This window comes from Heterocephalus glaber, unplaced genomic scaffold, assembly GCF_053883595.1.
Source record: "Heterocephalus glaber isolate CG9 unplaced genomic scaffold, H.glaber_assembly_v1.0 deba00001555, whole genome shotgun sequence".
NCBI lineage: Eukaryota > Metazoa > Chordata > Mammalia > Rodentia > Bathyergidae > Heterocephalus > Heterocephalus glaber.
The window spans coordinates 17611361-17630455 of record NW_028258346.1 but is presented as its reverse complement, the minus strand read 5'-3'; the positions used below and the strand labels follow the sequence as shown (position 1 = coordinate 17630455).

At 52.9% G+C, this 19095-nt stretch overlaps 1 protein-coding gene across 3 annotated transcripts in view; it reads right to left on the bottom strand.

Moving 5' to 3' along the window:
* The window catches only part of Col14a1 (collagen type XIV alpha 1 chain), a 191035-nt gene extending 183677 nt beyond the window's left edge, over positions 1-7358 (bottom strand). For 2 of the 3 annotated variants that reach the window (XM_013074157.3, XM_004850222.3), the window contains exon 1: positions 7278-7358. The gene's annotated coding sequence lies outside the window, so the exon portion shown is untranslated. The remainder of the gene's footprint in view (positions 1-7277) is intronic. The other variant, XM_087190733.1, reaches the window with a different exon arrangement.
* Between the last annotated feature and the right edge of the window lie 11737 nt (positions 7359-19095).

The following is a 19095-nucleotide window of genomic DNA, read 5'->3' as shown; positions in this document are numbered from 1 at the left end:
GTGATAGTACAGATAATATACCTAGAACTTTGATAGCATTGAAAAAGTTCTAACCCCAGGTTGAAGGACACAAAGGGAAAGGAGATGGCAGTAGCCATAGCAGACACTGATGAAGTCAACAATGACCTCTGTCTCCTCCATCACACCAAGGTTATGAGAATAACTTGGCAGAAAGGTTGAAGCAAAAACTGAGCTGGATAATTAGAGGCAAGGGTGGGTGGCATTAGACTTCTCACAGGGTATCCCTGTCTATCTTTAATCCCCTCCAGTGAGGGCTCTACAGGTCTAAAGCTACACGAAGATGGGGAAGCTGACCCAAGAGTAGCTCATCAGCTTGGAGGAAGACTTGCCAGTTGCAGCTGAAGCTTTGTGCAAAGGTTTGAAGGGACGGTGTCACTGCAGCATGCTTTGGACCCAGGGAGACAGAGGGGCGGAGACCTAGTGGCTGTCTTTATGTCTTTGTGTATTTGAAGAGCTTTCTTTTTTTTTTTTTTCCGGTAATGGGTATTGAACTCAGGACCTTGTGCTTGCCAGGCAGGCTCAGCACCACTGATTAAAGAGCTTTCCTGTAGAAGATAAGCTGAATCTTCTGTGTACCTTCTGGAAACAGAATTTGAATCAATGGTTTGATCCAAATCCAGATTCTAATCCTGATGAGGATAGTTTATTTTCTCTTACTAGAAATTTTGGGGCAGAAGTTAGGTAATTTTACCCATAAGAGATGATGTTATCAAACTGGAGGCAGTGATAAAATGACCTGTAGGATCCCTCCCAAACTATAGTGTGTGTGTGTGTGTGTGTGTGTGTGTGTGTGTGTGTCTGTGTGTGTGTGTGTTACTGGGGACAGAAACCAGGGCATTGAATGACACCATTAGGCCTTGTTTTTTTAAGACAGGGTCTCATTGTGTAGCCCAGACTGAGCTTAAACTTGTGATCCCTCTGCCTCAGCCTCCCAAGTACAAAATTTTAGTATTTATTATATAGGAGAATTTTGCAATCAATTGATGATCTAGATCATTCAGCTTTGAAGACTAAAACACAAACAAACAACAGATGAGCTGAATGTATCACTCCGGTGTGTAGGTGTTTTAACTATTCCTTATTTCTTCTTTATGCTAAAAGAAAAGTCACTGTTTCACACCCAGAATCACAAAAAGAGTTTTCAGGATTAGCCAGTGAGTCTCCTTAAAAGCAAGCTCTGGAGGAGGTAAGCAATTGTTACTGTGAGCACTATGGCACAGTAGAAAAACTCTGAATTAGGAACAAGGGAAACCTGCTCTTATCACTGTCAGTTTGGTGTTCATCTTCCTGCCTAGAGGAATTCTCCTCTCTGTGAGTTGTGGTCACCTGTGTCTCCCCTGAATCAAGGTGAACCTGTGGCCTCTTGTAACATAACCATCAAAGGACAGAGTAACATGTGCCAGGAGGACTGGCCAGGGAGAAGAGGCCTCAGTGGGCCAAGGCATAAGCTGCACAAACTCCCTCATTCCTGGACATTTCAGGGTGAGCACAAGTCAGTTTGTCAGAACAACTTACTCATAAACAAACAGGCACTTTCTATAGAACTGCACAAGACAAAACTGGATGGACTGAAGAAGGAATAAGCAAAGTCAGACACTTTTAACCCTCCTCTAGGAATTGTTTGTATAATGAGACAAAATGGATATAGATGTGAACAACTCAACTCCGTCAACTAATTCATCTTTACTGAATACTGCATCCAACAACTGCAAAGTGCAGTAAGAAAATTTAACCAAATAGGCCAGATTGCAGGCCATAAAATTAGTGAGGTTTAATAAATTTCAAAAGACTATTAACTATTACCATTTCCACTGTCATTTTACTAGAAGTCCAAGCCAGTGTAATAAAGCAAGAAAAAAATAAATAAGAGGCAGAAAGAATGAGAACAAAGATAAAACTGCCATTGTTGTTTATGTTGAAAATCTGAAGAAATCTACCCAAAAGATAGAAACCTCCTTAAGGTAAAAGTAAATTTAAGCCAGGCATGGTGGCACACACCTGTAATCCCAGCACTCTGGGCTACATAGTGAGTTCAAGCCCAATCTGAACTACATGTCAGGACCCTTTCTCAAAAAACCAAAAAAAAAAAAGTAAATTTAAGAATGCTGAAGGACACAGACCAGGAGACAAAATCAAAATTATTTCCATATAATAGCAGGAAACTATGCAATTATAATACTTCCCCATATTTCTTTTAATATGTATTCTTAAGTTTCTTAATATTTACATTTAAATCTCGAATCATCTAGAATTTAGTGTGATGCACACAGAAAAGTTCTAACTTTTCCCCAATGTCCAGCTTCTTAGTCCCATGCCACTTACAGAATAATCTGTCTTTTGCTCACAGGTGAGACATGTTACTCTTCATTTTCTATCGATCTTTCTCTTCATGTGTGACTGTTAAATAATTGTAAATACCAAAACTTTATGAAGATATGCTGTATATCTTCCTTTAAATATTCTCTCTGGATAGTCTTGTCTAGTTACCAAAAATCCCTCAAAATTTGTATTATGTTAAATCAATTTCAGTAGATTGACTTTTTTTTTTTTTTTTTTGGTACTGGGGATCGAACTCAGGACCTTGGGCTTTCAAGGCAGGTGCTGGAACCACTGAGCTAAATCCCCAGCCCAGTAGATTGACTTTTAAAAATAACATTCCATCTTTCTTTCAAGAATTTGCCTTTCTGCTTATTCAAGTGAGTTTCACTTTCTCATGAGACTTTACATATTTTTCATATAAATTTGGCAATTAAATTTATTTATTTCTAGATATTTTATATATTTTTATTTCTTATGCAAATAGGTTTTTCTTTAGCCATTTGAAAATAAGCTTTTGCTTAAGTAAAACAATTGTATTTTATATGAATTTTATAACCTATCACATTACTAAAGGTTATTATTTGCAATAATTTAACATTTGTTCAAAGTTTATAACAGTTATTTCTTTTTTGTTGTTGTTTGATTTGAGATAGGGTCTCACTATTGTGTTTCAGGCTGGTCTTGAACTTAGTATGTAGCCCATCCTGGCCTCGAACTCACAGCAATTCTCCTGCCTAAGCCTCCTGAGTGCTGAGATCACAGGCGTGTGTCCCCAAGCCTGGCTTATTTCTAGAATATTAATACTGTGCATCCTCTCTTGTTCTTGTTTTTATTGGGAATGCTTCTTTACCAGGACTTTGGTTTCGATGATAGATGACTAGACAGACTGGCAGATAGAAGACACAGCGGTACCTCAGTTCACGAACTCAATTCTCTCCATGATTCTGGTTGCAAACTGAACTGGACGGGACCCGAATCAAATTTCTCCCCAACCACTGAATTTGATTCCATTCTTGTCCAACTCAGTTTGTGACCAGAATTGTGGAAAGGATCAAGTTGGTGAACCAAGACTCGTCATGTTAAGTAACTAGCCATCCGGGTAGATTTTATTGTTACGAGTCTGACAAATTGTTAAACTGTAGCCAGAGAGGGGATAGCATGACATTTCCTTTAACGTTTGAAGATGATGAATTATATTAATCCACATCTGCGACTGAACTTGCGGGTGAAGCATGATCTAAACTTGGGCTGTTTTTGTTAACCCGCTCTTCGTATTAACAAGTGCCTTGGCAGCCCTAAGTGACATGAGTCTATATAGCTTCCTTTTTTATTATGCTGTGTCAAGTTTCCTAGTTTTATTTTTCTGGTTTTATAAAAATAACTTTGAGGTTTTCCTTCTTTCTGTAAATTTTATTATGGAACAGTTATAATAGCATAGGGATTACTGTATTTTTTTTTTTTGACAGAGTCCTGGTATGTGGTTCAGGCTGACCCTGAACTCACTATGTAGCCCAGGCTGGCCTCAAACTCACGGTGATCCTCCTGTCTCAGCCTCCTGAGTGCTGGGACTACAGGTGTGTGCCGCTACACCTGGCTGTATTATTGTATTTTATGTTTTTGTTACTAGCCTCTTGCAAAGCCATGGGGTTTGGTATTTTGGGAGACACTACTTTTAAACAACTTTTTCAATATTTTGTGGCTATTTTTATTTCATTCTTGCATAATCTAGGATCGACTTTAATAACTTAGTTTGCTTAAAAATAATTCTTTTCACCCAAGTTTTCTAATTTATTGGCACATAATTTATTTAATTATCAGGCAATTCTTTTAATTTCTTGTGGTTTTGTGATTGCTTTGCATCCTCATTTCTCCTCTTGGTTATTTGGGCTCTCCTGGCTTTGCTTTTTAAAAGACAGAGAGCTGGAGAGGTTTCATATTGGATATTTGGATTCACCTGGGTATTTAGGAGCGAAATATCCAAACAGAGAGTGAGAGAAACAGTGACGTTGTAGTGAGGGAAGGGGGGCGGGGGAGAAAAAGGAAAAGACAGAGGAGGGTGAGGAGGCAGAAGAAACAAAGGAAACTGGGAAGGAACTCAAACAAGAAAGAAGAACGAAGCATAAGGCAGAAAGGATGACCACTTCCAGCCAGAGGCGGAGAACGTCCCCAGGCTTGGCCTAAAGTAGCGCTGTCTGCAGTCTCTGAACTGTCAGTGGGACACTGCCAGAGGCCACTGATTTTAAACATCCAAATGGAAGAATTGCTCTGCTTCCCTTTTGAGGAAAGCTTTTTGTTGTTCTCTGTTTTTATGCTTTTTGAGACTATGTAGTATGGGCTGGCCTCAAATTCACAGCAACCCTCCTGGCTCAGCCTCCAGAGTGCACTGGGATTCCATCTGGAAACTTTTGCCAAGCAGTGTCTCAGATGAACTAACAGCAGGTTTGGGGCCCTGTTTGATTTACGTCGGGGCACACCGTGGTCTCCTGGAAGCCACAACAATTTCTCAGAGGGCGCCAACCCTGCCGCTGCCCATGGATTACACCTGTCCACTGCGACTCTCTAGCTAGGTCCCGGCTCAGGACTGCTTTGCCTTCTGGAGGCTGGGTGTCTGTCATGTGACCTACAGTGACAGGACCCTAACCCAAACCTCCAGCATGCCCTCGAGGCACTCGCTGACTCCTGGGTGATTCAGTCCCTGATTGGAGGCCCGGGGCTGTGCGCACCACGCAATCTGCAGTCGGCCTGATGCTGGAAATTAGCAGGCACAGCCGCCCAGGGCACCTCTGTCCCATTTCCATGAGTCTGCCAGGTGCTCGGCAGCCTTCGGAACTACCTAATGCACAGGATCTGAGTGCAAGTTCACTTCAGCAACGCTGCCGCTCCACCAGCTTAGCCCAGCTCCGCAGATGTGATGGGGCGGAGCCACCCGAGCAGCTCTGTGCCCCAGGGCCCCCTGCGTGACCGTGTGGACGGGGACCCCCACAGACCCCCATGGCCAGCCTGGCGTAAACCACAGCTCGCAGGGAGAGGAGTGGTCAGAGCTGCGCCTGGCTGTCGGGTCCACCGCGGTGTGGCGTTGGCTGAGGTGAGCCTGGCCGCTGGCGCAGCCCGCCCTCCTGCCGCGAGAAAAGCCAGCCCGCTCCAATCCCAAGCCGACCGGTTTTGGTTCTTTGAGACGAGTCTCGCTGTGTAGCCCAGGCTGGCCTTGAACTCGAAGAGATTCTCCTGCCTCAGCCTCCCGGGTGCTGGGATGACAGGCGTGTCCTCCTCGCTCGCCTCCCACATAGACTTCCCTTAATCACCTCTCTGCCTCGGGCCAGCTGTGGGGGCCCCTGTACTTTATTCCCCTGAAGGTCTGCGATTTGGTCTCTAAACGGAGACGAACGTTTAACCCCAGTCATGGGACCAGGTGTTGCTGAGGGAACAGGACAGCCGCGCAGTAAGCCCCGCAGGCCCGTGCATGCGCGGCCGTGGTCCGGGCCACACGTGTCCCCGCCGGCCGGGTGCGGGGCTTCGCGCCGCGGTGGGGTCCGGCTGCAGTCGGGGGGACGGCTCCTCTGCGGAAGTGGGCGAGCCCAGAGCTTCACTGTGGTGAGCAAGGCAGCTTTCCACGCGCACACGCGTGCACACCGCCTCTGAAGGACGGACGCGGCCCCCGACCCCTGAGCGCGCAGACCCCCCACCCAGCCTCGGTCCCTCTCGGGGCGACAGAGGCGGGCGGGACTCAAAAGCCGCCCGCTCCCCACCCGGACCGGGGGCCTCCCGCGGCTGTGTCCGGAGCGCTGGGCGGGCGGACGCGGCTGGGACCCCTCGGGCCGGAAGTCCTAGAGGCCCCGGGCTGCGCAAAGGAAGCCACCACGGGCGCGCAGCGACACCGCGGGGCGAGGGACCTGGTCCGGGCCAGAGAGCGGCGGGCGAGCCGGGCGGAGCGGCGCCGAGCTCACCCTGAGCACCCCGCACCTGAGCCCCACGGTGCGCACCTGTGGACTCCGCCCGGCCTCCGCCGTCCACCGCTGCCGGCCCCAAGGCCACTTCCGGCCAGGCCCTCCGGTCCCCGCCAGCTGCTGCCCCTGCCGACCCTCCGGGTGGCGCGCGCCTGTCCTCCTAGCACCCAGAGGCTGAGGCAGGAGGATCGCCGTAAGTTCGAGGCCAGCCTGGCCTACACTGCGAGGCCCCGCCTCAAAAAAGTAAGTAAATAGAAAATAAACCCCCAGAAGGAATGAGGTTCGGAGCCGCCCCGCGACGCGCACAAGTTTCCTTTTGCTCCTTCCCTAGGGCAGAGCCCCCGACCCAGGCTGAGCCCCCAGCCCGGCTCCCGCGGACGCCTCTGCGCTCGAAGGACCGGGCGAGGGGCTCAGGGTCCCCGGGGTGGAGCCGCGCTGCACCCCGGTGCCACCTCCCCCGCGGCCGGACGCGAAGCCCAGCGCGCCGAGCCCCTGCCACCCGCGGGGCTGCTCGAGTTTTGTCCTCACCGTCCCGCGGCCGCTCCCCGGGGACCCCAAGCGCACAAAGGGGCGCGGCGCCCGCACACCGCCCCGGGCCGGCCCCCAAGCCCCGCTGCGTGAAGGTGAGGGGCAGCCGCCGGGCTCCCGAGGCCGCTGTGGTGCGCTGCGCACCTGGACGGTAAAAATGCGAAAGTTCCCAGAAGGACGCGCGAGCTGTCCTGGTGGCGCGCGCCTGCCATCCCGGCCCTCGGAAGGCTGAGGCAGGAGGCTCGCTGCGAGTTCGAGGCCAGCCTGGACTACACAGCAGACCCTGCCTCAAACAACGACAACGACAACAGATCCAACTCCCAGCCCCAAGCCCCAGGAGAGGTGCGTCCAACGGTGCCCGCCCGCCCATCCCGGTGCTGTCCCCCACCCCAAGGCCGCGGCCACCCGGGCCCGCCCTGCCCTGCCCTGCCCTGCCCTGCAGGTGACGCGGAGCGAGGCACCGACCTGTGCGGGCGGCGCTGCAGGCGTGGGACGCGCGGGCTCCGAGGCTGGCGCTGCGCTCTGCTCGGTGCGGCCGGACTGGACCGGACCCGGGGGAGGCGCGTCCCGGCCGCAGCCAATGGGAGCGCGGGGGCGGGGCAGTGTGTCCGGGTTCCTGCGCCCCGCTCCCCCCACCACGGCCAGGGCTCCAGGCTCACGTCGCGAGCCCACCTGTTACAGGTGCGGGCCACGCCCCGCAGTTCCCAAACCCTCCTGCCTCGCCCTCCCGGGCTCGGCAAGGCCAAAGCGCGGTGCTCCAATCTTGGAGGTGCAGGAACCACCCGGCGGTGTACACTGTGCCCTGGGTCCCGGTGGTCGGGCCCCTGGGCTCGGAGCTCCTCACCCGCATGTTCTCCCTTCCGCTCCTGCCCGTCATCCCAGCACTCGGGAGGCTGAGGCAGGAGAACCGCCGAGAGTTCCAGGCCAGCCTGGGATACACAATGAGCTCAAGGCTCGGGGCTGCGCACTGACCCAACACCTGAGGGTTCTGACCCGCGAGGACGCCCGGTCCCCGCTGCCCCTGAGGCGGCTCTGGGTCGCAGGGACCCGGCTGCGGCCCTCCTGTGCGCCTGCTTACAGGCCGCCGCATCCAGTTTTCCACCGTGCTCACCAACCCCAGCGCCCGGTTCTTGCTGGGGCCTGAGCTTGGAGCCCGTGAGCGGATCCCAGCCCAGCCCTTGTAACACTGATTTGAGACACAACCTCTGTGCCGCTAAATTGCTCGGGCTGAGCTCCAGCTCGCGATCCTCCTGCCAGGACTCAGCCTCCCAGAGCGCAGGTGACAGGCGCGCGCCCGCCTCAGGTCTCCGTCTCGCAGATACTAGCGACGCTGCCCTAGCAGCCCTCGTCCTCGGGGACCCCTCCGCCCCGTCTCGGAAGCGGGGCGCCCAGCGTGGGCGGGGAGCGGGGACCCGGGCCCTAGCCACGGTTCCCTCCACGCCTGCGCGCTACACAGCGAGACAGCGCCACCTGGCGTCCTCGCGGGCTCAGCTTGGTCCTGCGGTCTCGATCGCGGTCTCCCGATCGAATCTCGCCGGCCCTGGCTACCCTGCCTCCCGTGTGCGGGGAGAGGACCCCGTGCGCGGGGAGAGGACCCCGTGCGCCTGGGGACGGGACGGCGTGCAGTCGGGGACGGGCCTGGGGTCCTGACCCCTAATCAATCAGAGCAGCCAGGGAGGGTCCCAGCCGAGTGACCGGCCCCAGCACCGAGGCTGAGAGCGTCCCAGGGCCTGACCAGCCCCAGTGCCGCCAAAACTGCACGAAGGCTCAGAGGGCTTTGGTCTTCGTTTTGAGACGGGGCCCCACTATGTCACCCAGGCTGGCCTCGAACTTGTGGCGATCCCCGTCTCAGCCTCCTGAGTGCCGCTCCACCGCGCCCCCAGCCCTTTGGCCCAGCAGCTGGGAGCCTCCCCCGCTTTACAGTGTTGGGGAGCAGGCGCCCCGTTATCACCTCAGCCCTGCAGCCCGAGACCACCCGAGGCTCGGCTGTGCTGTCCTACTCCCTCCTCCTCCTCCCCGACTGATTTTCAGAGCCTTGGACCCCAGAGGGAGGCGTTCTCGACCTCTCAGCTCCACGCGCAGACCAGTCACGCGGTCACCGCGGCCAAGCCTCAAGGGTGAGGGCGCCCTGTCAGGGTGTACAGGTTGCACACGAGGCCATTCATCCCATAACAGTCCTGGAGCAGGCCTCGATGACCTGTGCCGAGCACCCTTCGCTCAGCCAAGGGAGAAACCCAGGCCCCGTGAGTAAACGCTCCACCCAGAGCCCCAGGGGAAGAAGGTGGGATTGGCCGTCATCCAATGGCCGGCCGAGACGCCTTCCGTGACAGCTACGGGGTAAGAAGAGCTCCCAGGACTGTCTTAATGAACATTTTATTGCAGTCATTCTTGCTTGTCGTTTTTATAGTCAAGAAATACTGAAAACAGCCACATGTGGTGAGGCTGAGGCAGGAGGGTCGAAAGCTGAAGCCCAGCCCCCAGCCCCGGCAACTTAGCAACTTAGGGAGACCCTTCGTCAAAAGAAAAAAAAAAGAAAAACATAAAAGGGCTGGGGATGTAGCTCAGTGCAAAGGTCCTGGGTTCTGTCTCCAAAAGTGGAAAAAGCGACAGAGAGAGAGAGAGAGAGAGAGAGAGAGAGAGAGAGAGAGAGAGAGAGAGAGAGAGAGAGAGGGGAAATACTGAAAACCTGTAAATGCAAATATCATCTTACTACCCAAAGGAACCACTGTTACAGTTTCACTAGGACTTTTGCTTTGTTTTGTTTGACCGCACTCCTAGCCCGCATCTCTAACCTCCCAGCACTGAGCTCGGGGCACACTGGGGAGCCCCTTCCCACACTGCCCACCCAAGCTGTCACCCCCAGGCCCCTGCCTTATTCAGGCACTACTGAGGTAAGACGCGTTTTCCCATTAGACTTTAGTATCCGCTTTCCTGTCAGCCTGCTCAGTGGCGGGAGGTGAGCCTGGCAGGTTCTAGGAGCCGTCAGATTTGCTGCATTGCTTTCGTGGTTTGAGACAGGGTCTTGCTGTGTAGCCCAGACTGGCCTCAGATTCACAGTGATCCTCCTGCCTCAGCCTCCGGAGTGCTGGGACTAGAGGCGTGCGCCATGATGCCCAGCTGAACGTGGAATTTGCCTGGAGTCTCACGTGGATTCTTTTTTTGTTGTTTTTGTTTGTTTGGTTGGTTGGTTGGTTTTGTACTGGAGATCGAATATGTGCATTCTTGTTTCCCCAAACAGCATCATCCAACACAGTGCAGGAGGAGGGGTGACAGCATCCCCAGAGCTCAGGATCTGCCGGGTGTCCACCCTGAGTTTTTGTCAATTTATTTCCCCTATTAGTTCTAGAAAGGTTCATTAACAAGATGGACTCCAGAAGGCTCCAGGGCTATAATACTCCTCACCTGGGGTGGTTAAGTCTCCCATAACAATGGGATGGAGAAATAGGAGCCAAAGTGGAGCTGGGAGCTCGGAGCTCAGCTGCTCCTCGTGTTTTCTGGATGGGACCTGGGGAAGCCGAGCTGCAGCTCCTGGCACCGCACCGGCCAGCACTACCAGCCCAACTCAGAAGAAAGGCTGAGGCCTCTGCCCCTCTCCATCCCCAGCCCAGGATGAGGAGCTCTTTCATTTCCAGAAAGAAGGTAGTTCCATCCCCTTGTTGCCTTTGCTGCCTAGTGCATGCCATGTTGTTTTTGCTCTGCCGTGCCTGTTTGTCATCTCCCCCTTGGAGTCGGCTGGCTACGGACTGAAACCTCTATGAACTGTAAGCCAAATAAATCCCTTCCCTCCTAACTTTGCCTGTTGGATATTTTGTCTCAGCAATGTAACTAACACAGAAATTTGGTACCAGAGAAGTGGGGTCATTGCTGTGACATTACCTGGCCATGTGGCTCAAAAGCCTTTGGAACTGGCTTTTGGGAAGGGTAAGAGTTAGGAAAGATCCAGAGATGTTGGCTACAGAAGTATAGCTGGAACGCATTAGGCTGTCCTGTATCGGAGATTCTGGTCAGAGCTCAGAAGACCAGAAATCTGGTAAAGACCAGGCCCGGGAGGTTTCTACTGGGAAGAAGGACTGCATTGGCTGTTGGACTCCAGGCAATGTGCGTTATGCCCTGGCAGAAAGTTTGTCTGCATTTTGTTCAGGTCCAGAGACTTTGCTTGAGACTGAGATTAGGGGCAGTAGGCTAATTAATCTTGTAGAAGAGATTTCAAGGCGGTCAAATATTGAGGCAGTGGCCTGGCTACTGTTGGGAGCTTTTAGCCAGATCTATGTTGAGAGTCAAGAGCAAAAAGCCCAGCAGAATGATTTAAAATGTTTTGAATTTGATCAGAAAGGAAGCCTCAGTAAAGAGGTGGACTGCAAAGATAAAGCAGAGGAACTCGTGATTGCTAAGAAGGAACAGGAGAATAAAAAAGATGGCCTGAGTGCATCACAGGAAACAGCAGGACTCCACTCTTTGCAGCCTCAGAGTTATAAAGGTGAAAGAATTTGCTTGGAGAAGAAAGCCCCAGAGAACCAGGTTCCATAATGGTGGTGGCCGCACCGTGGCCCAGAATGGTGTTGGCCTAGGAGAGCTGTTCCTCGGGATGTGGTTCACAGGAACTCAACCCCTACAGCCAAGGGAGAGGGAAGCCTGGCTACTGCTCCCGCTGGCGGCAGACCTTGGCGTCATCCACGTGGTGCTGGTTTTAGGCTCATGCAGAATGGAAGAGTGGCAGGGTTGGGAAGGGGTGACCCAGACTTTAGAAGAAGGCCTGCGAGGGCAGGTAGGTGCCCCTGAGGGGGCGGAGTGAGAAGCTGTGAGTGTGAAGCTGAAGGTGCAGTGGCGAACCCAGAAGTGTGGAGAAGCCAGGAAAGTGGATTTTGTGAGGAAAACTTCAAGGAGCGAGCAGAACCAGCCCAAGAGAGAAGCCCTGGGAGCTTCCACCCCTGGAGTGCCGTAGGGGAGGAGTCACCCAAGCCCTTTGGAGTTCACAACTTAGCACAGACTGCCTCGGACGCTACACATGGAACTACAGGACTGAGTGTTTTCCCTGCTGCATTTGGGACTTGCTTTGGTCCCATTCCTTTGCACCCCTGTTTGCAACTTTTGGAATGGAAATGTCTATCTTGTGCCATTGAATGTTGGAAATGTTTGACTTTCTTTTCACTTGGACAGGGGCTCATAGTGAAGAGTTTGTCTTAAATCTCAGAGGAGACTTTGTGTTTTGTTTTTCGGGGTTTTTTGTTGTGGCTGCTGTTGTTGTTTTTCCAGTACCAGGATCGAACTCAGGACCTTGAGCTTGCAAGGAAGGCCTGGCTCCACTGAGCTTCATCCCCAGCCCTTCAGAGGAGACTTTGGACTTTGACTTTCAGCAATGCAGAAACTGTTAGGACTTCAGCAACTCTTAGAAATGGGCTAAAGGCCTTCTGGGTAAAGGAACATACAGGAGGCTTTGGGGGGCAGGGGTGGACTGTTGTGGGTCTGGACGCCCCCCAAAGTCTCGGGTGGTCAGAGGCTGCATCTAGAGTGTGTGAGGCTGGAATTGATTCACGGGGCACTGCTAGGCTCAAGGGCACTAGGGTCAAGGGTGTGAGTGCTGCCCGCCCTAAGCAGTCCGGAGAAGACGGAAGGGGCCGGAGATGTGTTAAATTCCCCTTGTGGCCTTTGCTGCCTGGTGCGTGCCCTGTTGTTTCTGCTCTGCGATGCCTGTTTGCCATCCCAGCCTCAGAGCCAGCTGATTATGGACAGAAACCTCCATGAACTGAAGCCAAATGTACCCCTTCCTCTCTAAAAAAAAAAAAAAAAGAAAAAAAGAAATAAGATAGTTCCACAGAAGATGGAAGCCTGACAGAGGCCACCAAAATACATGTTTTTACAGCATCCAGAACTCAGGGGTTTAACTCAAAGCTCATACATTGTAACTTACACTTACTATTGAAAAGACACCCTACCTCTGCTAAGAATTGAAAGGCTTCCTTTCAGCTACACCAAAATTTTTAACTAGGGAGTTGGGCATGGTGGCACACAACTGTGATCCCAGCACTTGGGAGGCTGAGGCAGGAGATCACCGTGAGTTCCAGGCCAACCTGGGCTACATAGTGAGTTCAAGGTCAGCCTGAATACGTGCTGAGACCCTGTCTCCAAAAAAAAGTCTTTATAAGTTTAGCCAATAATCCATTTTCATTACAGAAAATTATAAAAGAAAAAAGAAAAGAGAATCGCTAAGAATCAGCCTCCTAAACAGCAGCTGTTAACGGCGCTCTTTCGGAAAACTGTGCTCTGCGTACAAAGGGCCTTCACAATGGCTTCTCTTTTTCCCTCTTCAGTAACTCCTCTTCACTGACCCTTACGTTGCCATCGCTGCCGATTTATAAAGAGACGCCTCTCACAGTGTTTACTTTAAAGGCAAACCAGGTGCTGTGGCGCACGCCTGTCATCCCAGCTGCTCAGAGGCTGAGGCAGGAGGATTGCAAGTTCAAGGCCAGAATGGGCCATTTAACGAGACCCTGTCTCAAAACCTAAAAGCCCTGGGGATGTAGCTCAGTGGGAGGGCAGCCCTGAGTTCAAGCCCCAGTATCAGTCGGAGAGAGAAGGAGGTAGATAAAACCTTAGTGTTTCAGAAAATACCAGAGACTTCCAAGCCCTAGTGGTAGGGGTCTAGCCTAGGCACTCTTAACTTTTCCACTGAAAACAGTCAAAACACTATAAATGTATTTACCTAAGAGCTTTCAAGATGCACGGTTACACTGGTAAGAAAACATTCTTTGGTAATAAAAGGCAGGACTCCAGGGAGGCACTCAGACACTGTGCTCTCCCCTCGACACCTGCCGAGCCCTGTCTTTGCCCTGTCTTTGCTCTGACAGCCTCTCAGCTCCAGACCGGTGCCCCTGGAGAGTCCCTGTCGGGGCCCCGTAACATGGGGAGCCCAGAGCCTTGTCCCGAAGTGAGAAAGAGGCCCTGGTGAGCCTGTTCTTGGAGCACACAAAAGGGATTTTTATAATTTTAAAATTTCTTTGTTTCTTTGAGACAGGGTCTCGCTATGTAGTTCAGGCTGAACTTAAACTCACTGTGTAGCCCAAGGTAGCCTCAAACTTGTGGAAATCCTCCTGCCTCAGCCTCCTGGTACTGGGATCACAGGCCTGAGCCACCACACCTGGTTTAAATTTTCAATCTTGAAACTGGATGAATGAGTGGTGAGCACTTTCCCCTAAGGAATCTGTAGCTCTGACACAGCCTTCACCTGGATTCAGGGCCTGCATTCATATTACCTATGTGAATTTAAAAGGTTCAGGGCTAAGAATTATTTTAAATGGATCCCAATTGCTACTGACCCTAACATCCATGAGAAACAAACAGCACTTTCTGAAGGAACTCACTTTAAAGCCAGACCTCAAGCTGGGTGTGGTGGCCCACGCCTGTCATCCCAGCACTCAGGAGGCTGAGGCAGGAGGATCGCCATGAGTTTGAGGCCAGCCTGGGCCACATAGGGAGTTCAAGACCAGCATGAGCTACATAGCAAAAGCACAAAAACAAAATAAAGCAGAATGTAAACTAAAGCACACAAAGAAAAACATCCTAAAACAATACACAGTTTTCCTATGTGCAAGTAGATAATTATTCTTCTATCCTAGTTCTGCTCTTTTCTTGTGCTGGTCCCAGCCCACTACCCGTTCTCACCCCCCAGTCGCAGAGCAGAGTCCTCCTCCTCACTGACCCGAGCTCTTCTGCCAGAGTCTTCCGGAATTGGCCTTGATGCTTTCTTGGGCTTATTTTCCACTCGGCATTAGCTCCGACCCACAGTTTTCAGTGTGATCGTTGTTGCTGCAAACAGGATGCTTTCTGTTGCTTGGCCACTCGGTTAATCCTTAGCTCCTCGCCGAGACAACACCTTCTCCACTGTTTGACCTGAAACCGCCCGGCCGACTCGGCTCGCAAGGAACCCAGACGGCCGCGATGCCACAGGCGCTGCCCGGCCCGGACTTTAATGTTTGTGGGTCCAAGGAGCAGCAAGGGCTCTGAGAAATCTAGGGCAGAGTGGGTCTGAATAACAGAATGATGCAAATACAAAGCATCCATTTAGCATGGGATCCTATCTATCTATCTATCTATCTATCTATCTATCTATCTATCTATCTATCTATCTATCTAATTTTGGTTGTCTTGAGACAGGGTCTCGCTATGTCGTCCAGGCTGGCCATGAACTCAGGGATCCTCCTGCCTCAGCCTCCCGAGTGCCGGGAGGACAGGTGTGCCCACCACGCCCGCCTATGGGTTCCCAGATTTTTGCCAGTTGCCTTCTCTCATGAACTGTGAGGCCAGCAAAGCACCGAGCTGTTGGACCACAGCGTTCTGGAACGCTCAGCTCTCTGCGTCCGCCCCCGCTCCGCCCTGACCCCGCCTCCCCGGAAGTTTCCCGCCCGCCTTCCGGCTGTGGCCCCGGCTTCACAACTTCACAATGACGGTGACCGTGGAACAAGTAAGCAGGAAGTGAAATGAGATGAAGGAGATGTGCCAGTCCGCGCCCCAAGTGCCCGCGGTGAATGCACCCGTGGACTAATACAAACCTAAAAATGGACCATGGCTGGGCGTGCGCACACCTGCAGTCCCAGCACTCGGTAGGCTGAGGCAGGAGGATTGCCATGGGTTCCAGGCCAGCCTGGGCTATACAGTGAATTTGAGGCCAATCTGCTCTACAAAGCAAGACCTTGTCTCAAAACAGAACAAAACAAACAGTAAAAATTGTGTAGAGTTGAATATATAAAATAAATAGGTATGACTTTGTAAATCACTAAGGAATCATAAGTGATCTTCAACGAGCTTGATGATGCACGCCTGTCGTCCCAGCACTTGGGAAGCTGAGTCAGGAAAATTGCCAGCCTGGGCTCCACAGTGAGTTCAAGGGCTGCCTGAACTACACAGCCAGATCCTGTCTCAAAAAATAAGACAAAACGGCAGTGAGACTCAGCAGTTAGAATTCCTGCTGTGGAAGGAAGCACCCCAACCAGGAAACAATTTCTTCGCAACAGCAACGCCACAGAGCCCTGGCGGAGGCCTTGCCCTGCCTGCTGTGGGGACGCGGACTGGAAAGAAGCCGCTGGGTCCAAACGGCGCCCGTGCGCGTGCTGGGCCCACAGGCTGGCGCCACCACCCCGGCTAGGGAGCGGGCGGTGGGAAGCGCCTTAAAGTCTTCGGGAGCTGGAATTTGTTTCCCGACCTCCTTTGCCAAAATTCTCCAAGAGACAATGCACCGGGTGTGGTGCTGCACACCTGTAATTCTAGCACTCGGGAGGCTGAGGCAGGAGGATCGCTGCGAGTTTGAGGCCAGATGAGCTACAAAGTGACCCTGGGACTGGGTCAGGTCGGGTCTGAACCGAGGCACCGCTCAGTGACTCCTCGGGGAGGTGCGGGCCAGCCGGGCCCTCAGGAATCGGGACAGCAGCGTCCCGTCCTTTACCTCCGAGGGGGCGCGAAGCTTTGCCGGGACCCGGGCGGACCCCGAGGGCCTGACGGATCTGAGGACTGAGAAGGGGGCCCATAAAACAGCAGTTCAAAGGAGATTTATCTGACAATAAAACCCGACCCGGAGCGGACCCCGCGTCGCCAGCAGGGGGCGGTGTCGCGCCAGATTCGGACGCAGGCGATGGCCTCGGGCCGGGCCGGGCTGCAGATGGGGTGGAGCCGGAGGAAGGGAGGCCGGAAGTGCAGGTCCGGGGCTCCCGGAGCGGGCCTGGCAAAAGTGTTCCGCAGACGCGCTGCTTTGTTTCACTTGCTCCGCCAGCCTCTCCGTTCAGCCAGAGGCCGATGCGCTTTTGTCTCTTCTTGCGAGTCCTTGTCTATGACTGCACTCTGACTCACAGTTTGACCCTCCTTGAGCATGATACGCAGTGTCTTCACTATTTTTATTCTCGGTGTTTGTTTGTTGGTTAGTTTTTTTGGCACAGGATCTCACTACACAGTCCACGCTGGCCTCAAACTCATGGCGATCCTCCTGCCTCGGCCTCCCAAGTGCTGGCATGACAGGTGTGCGCCACCACGCCTGGCCTCTCGGATTATATTATGAAAATTTGTTTTATTTTTTCATAGAATTAAGAAGAGTGCTTCCTTATATTTTCTTTATTAATATCTCTTTGTATGCCATTAAAATGAAACAGAGCATTTGTCTAATGAGAAAACTAAAGTCCAAACGTGTATTAAGTGAGTAGCCCTGATTCCTGGAGCTCCTGGCTATTTTTCAACCTCTAGCATCTCATCTCTCTTCCTGCGTCACTTGCTGCAGGCTGGAAATGCTGGGCTTCTCCCCGAAAGACCCACGGGCAAGGCTTCCATTTTCTGTTTGTTTTTTGGGGTTCTTTTTACATCTTTTTTGTGTGTGTGTATGGGGGATGGAACTCAGGACCTTGTGCTTGTGAGGCAGGTGGCAGGACCACTGAGCTACATCCCCTGCCCTGCTTGTTTTTGCTTTTGGAGACAGGGTCTCACTCTGTAGCCCAGGCTGTCCTTGAACTCCAGCAATGCTCCTGCTTCAGCCTCTTGAGTGCTGGGCTGACAGGCACACACCTGGCTCAAACTCCTCTTTGCTGATTCCCCAGGGGTGTCCAGAACTCTCCACCCCAAGGCAGCCTTGTGCCTGGAGGGCAGCAGGAAGCCATTGAGAACCCGAAGGTCTTGGGTCCTGGTCCCAAGAGCCTCAGCCTGTGTCTCACGGGCAGGGTGCCCTGGGTAACCCTACCCTCACTGGTTGCCTATGAGCTGGAGGCCCCAGGGCACAGCGCCCCCTCTGTTCCCAGCGGCTTCAGCCTGGGCTACACTGCAAAACCCTGTCTCAACAAACAAACAAATAAAATCACCCAGCACATTGCAGATGCTCAATAAACTGTCAGTAAACAAGTCAACGAGAGCCCTGCAGCCCCTGTCTGCCACACACACAGGGCTCCTACTAGACCAGCAGGTTGGACTAGGTTTGTGGAAAATATCCCCCCTCTCACTCATGGCTAAAACAAAAAGATTCTCTCCAAAGAACCTATTCTTGCTGCTTTATTTATTTTGGTTTCTTTGAGACAGGGCCTCACTATGCAGTTTAGGCTGGTCTTGAACTCACAGTGACCCTCCTGCCTCAGCCTCCCATTTGTGGGAAAGTGGATGCAACCCAGAATTTTGTTGTTGTTTTGTTTTGTTTTGATACCGGGGATCAAACTCCGGTCCTTGTGCTTTCGCAGCACGTGGTGAAACCACTGAGCTAAATCCCTGGCCCCTCACCCCAGAATGTTAAGTGAAATAAGTCAGACACACCAGCTTCAATACTGCAGGTTTCTCTTCTATGAGAAAACCAAAAGGTGAAGAAAGTAAAGAGCAAAATAAATGGCAGATCACAGGAAATAGGGAGCTAGGTCTTTTGCAAAGGGGAAGCAGCCTGGGGTCCAGCCCCAGCACCGCACCGGGGGTGGGGTGGGGAGCCGCTGTCTAACCCTGATTCCCCCAGCTGGGGCCTGTGCGGTCGGTCACACGGAGCCCTTGCATCGCATGTGAATGTCTGCGTTAGTTGAACACAAATCCACACTCGATATCCCTTTCTTCAGCACCACTGCCTGAATCAGGAGGCACACGTGGGAGACAGATAACCCCGTGGTCCTGCGCTGTCGCTCGAAACGCAGCCTCGGTGACTCACTGGGGTCCAAGTCCTTTCCCCAGGTGGCTCCTCCCTCAGAGTCCGGTGGTTCCAGTCTGTGGCCCAGGCTGGCCTTGAACTCTCGGTGATCCTCCTGCCTCAGCCTCCAGAGGGCCGGGGTAACAGGTGTGTGCGGCTGAGATGTTCACTTCCTGGGCCCCAGAAAGGGGAAGAAGGCTTTCTGAGCAAGCCCTCGCCAGCCTGCCACGGTGCCCTTCCACAGCTTCCACAGCCCGGCACACTAGAGGTGAAACCGCTCTCTGATTTCACCCCAGCAGCTTCCTGGGGTTTCTGAGGAGCAGAAGGCGGACGCGGACGGCGGAGTCCCGCTCACTGCCTTGCCTGGGGCGCCGCCCGGGTCAGGGACGTCGCCTCAGCCCGCTCCGCCCTCGACCCGCCCGCTGGGACCCTCGGGGACCGGGGCACCTCCGGGCAAGCGGGGCGCTGCCAGGACAGTCAGACCTCTCGCTCTCCAAAGCGGTCCGGCTCTGCGCTGGGCACTATGACTGCGCTTTCCCCGCCAACCCCTCCCCATCAGACCCCGGCAGGGACCACGGCGCTGAGAGGAGCCGCAGCAGCCTGACCTGGACCTCAGCCAGGGAGGGGAAGGGGGAGGGGAGGGGCACCTGGGGCCTG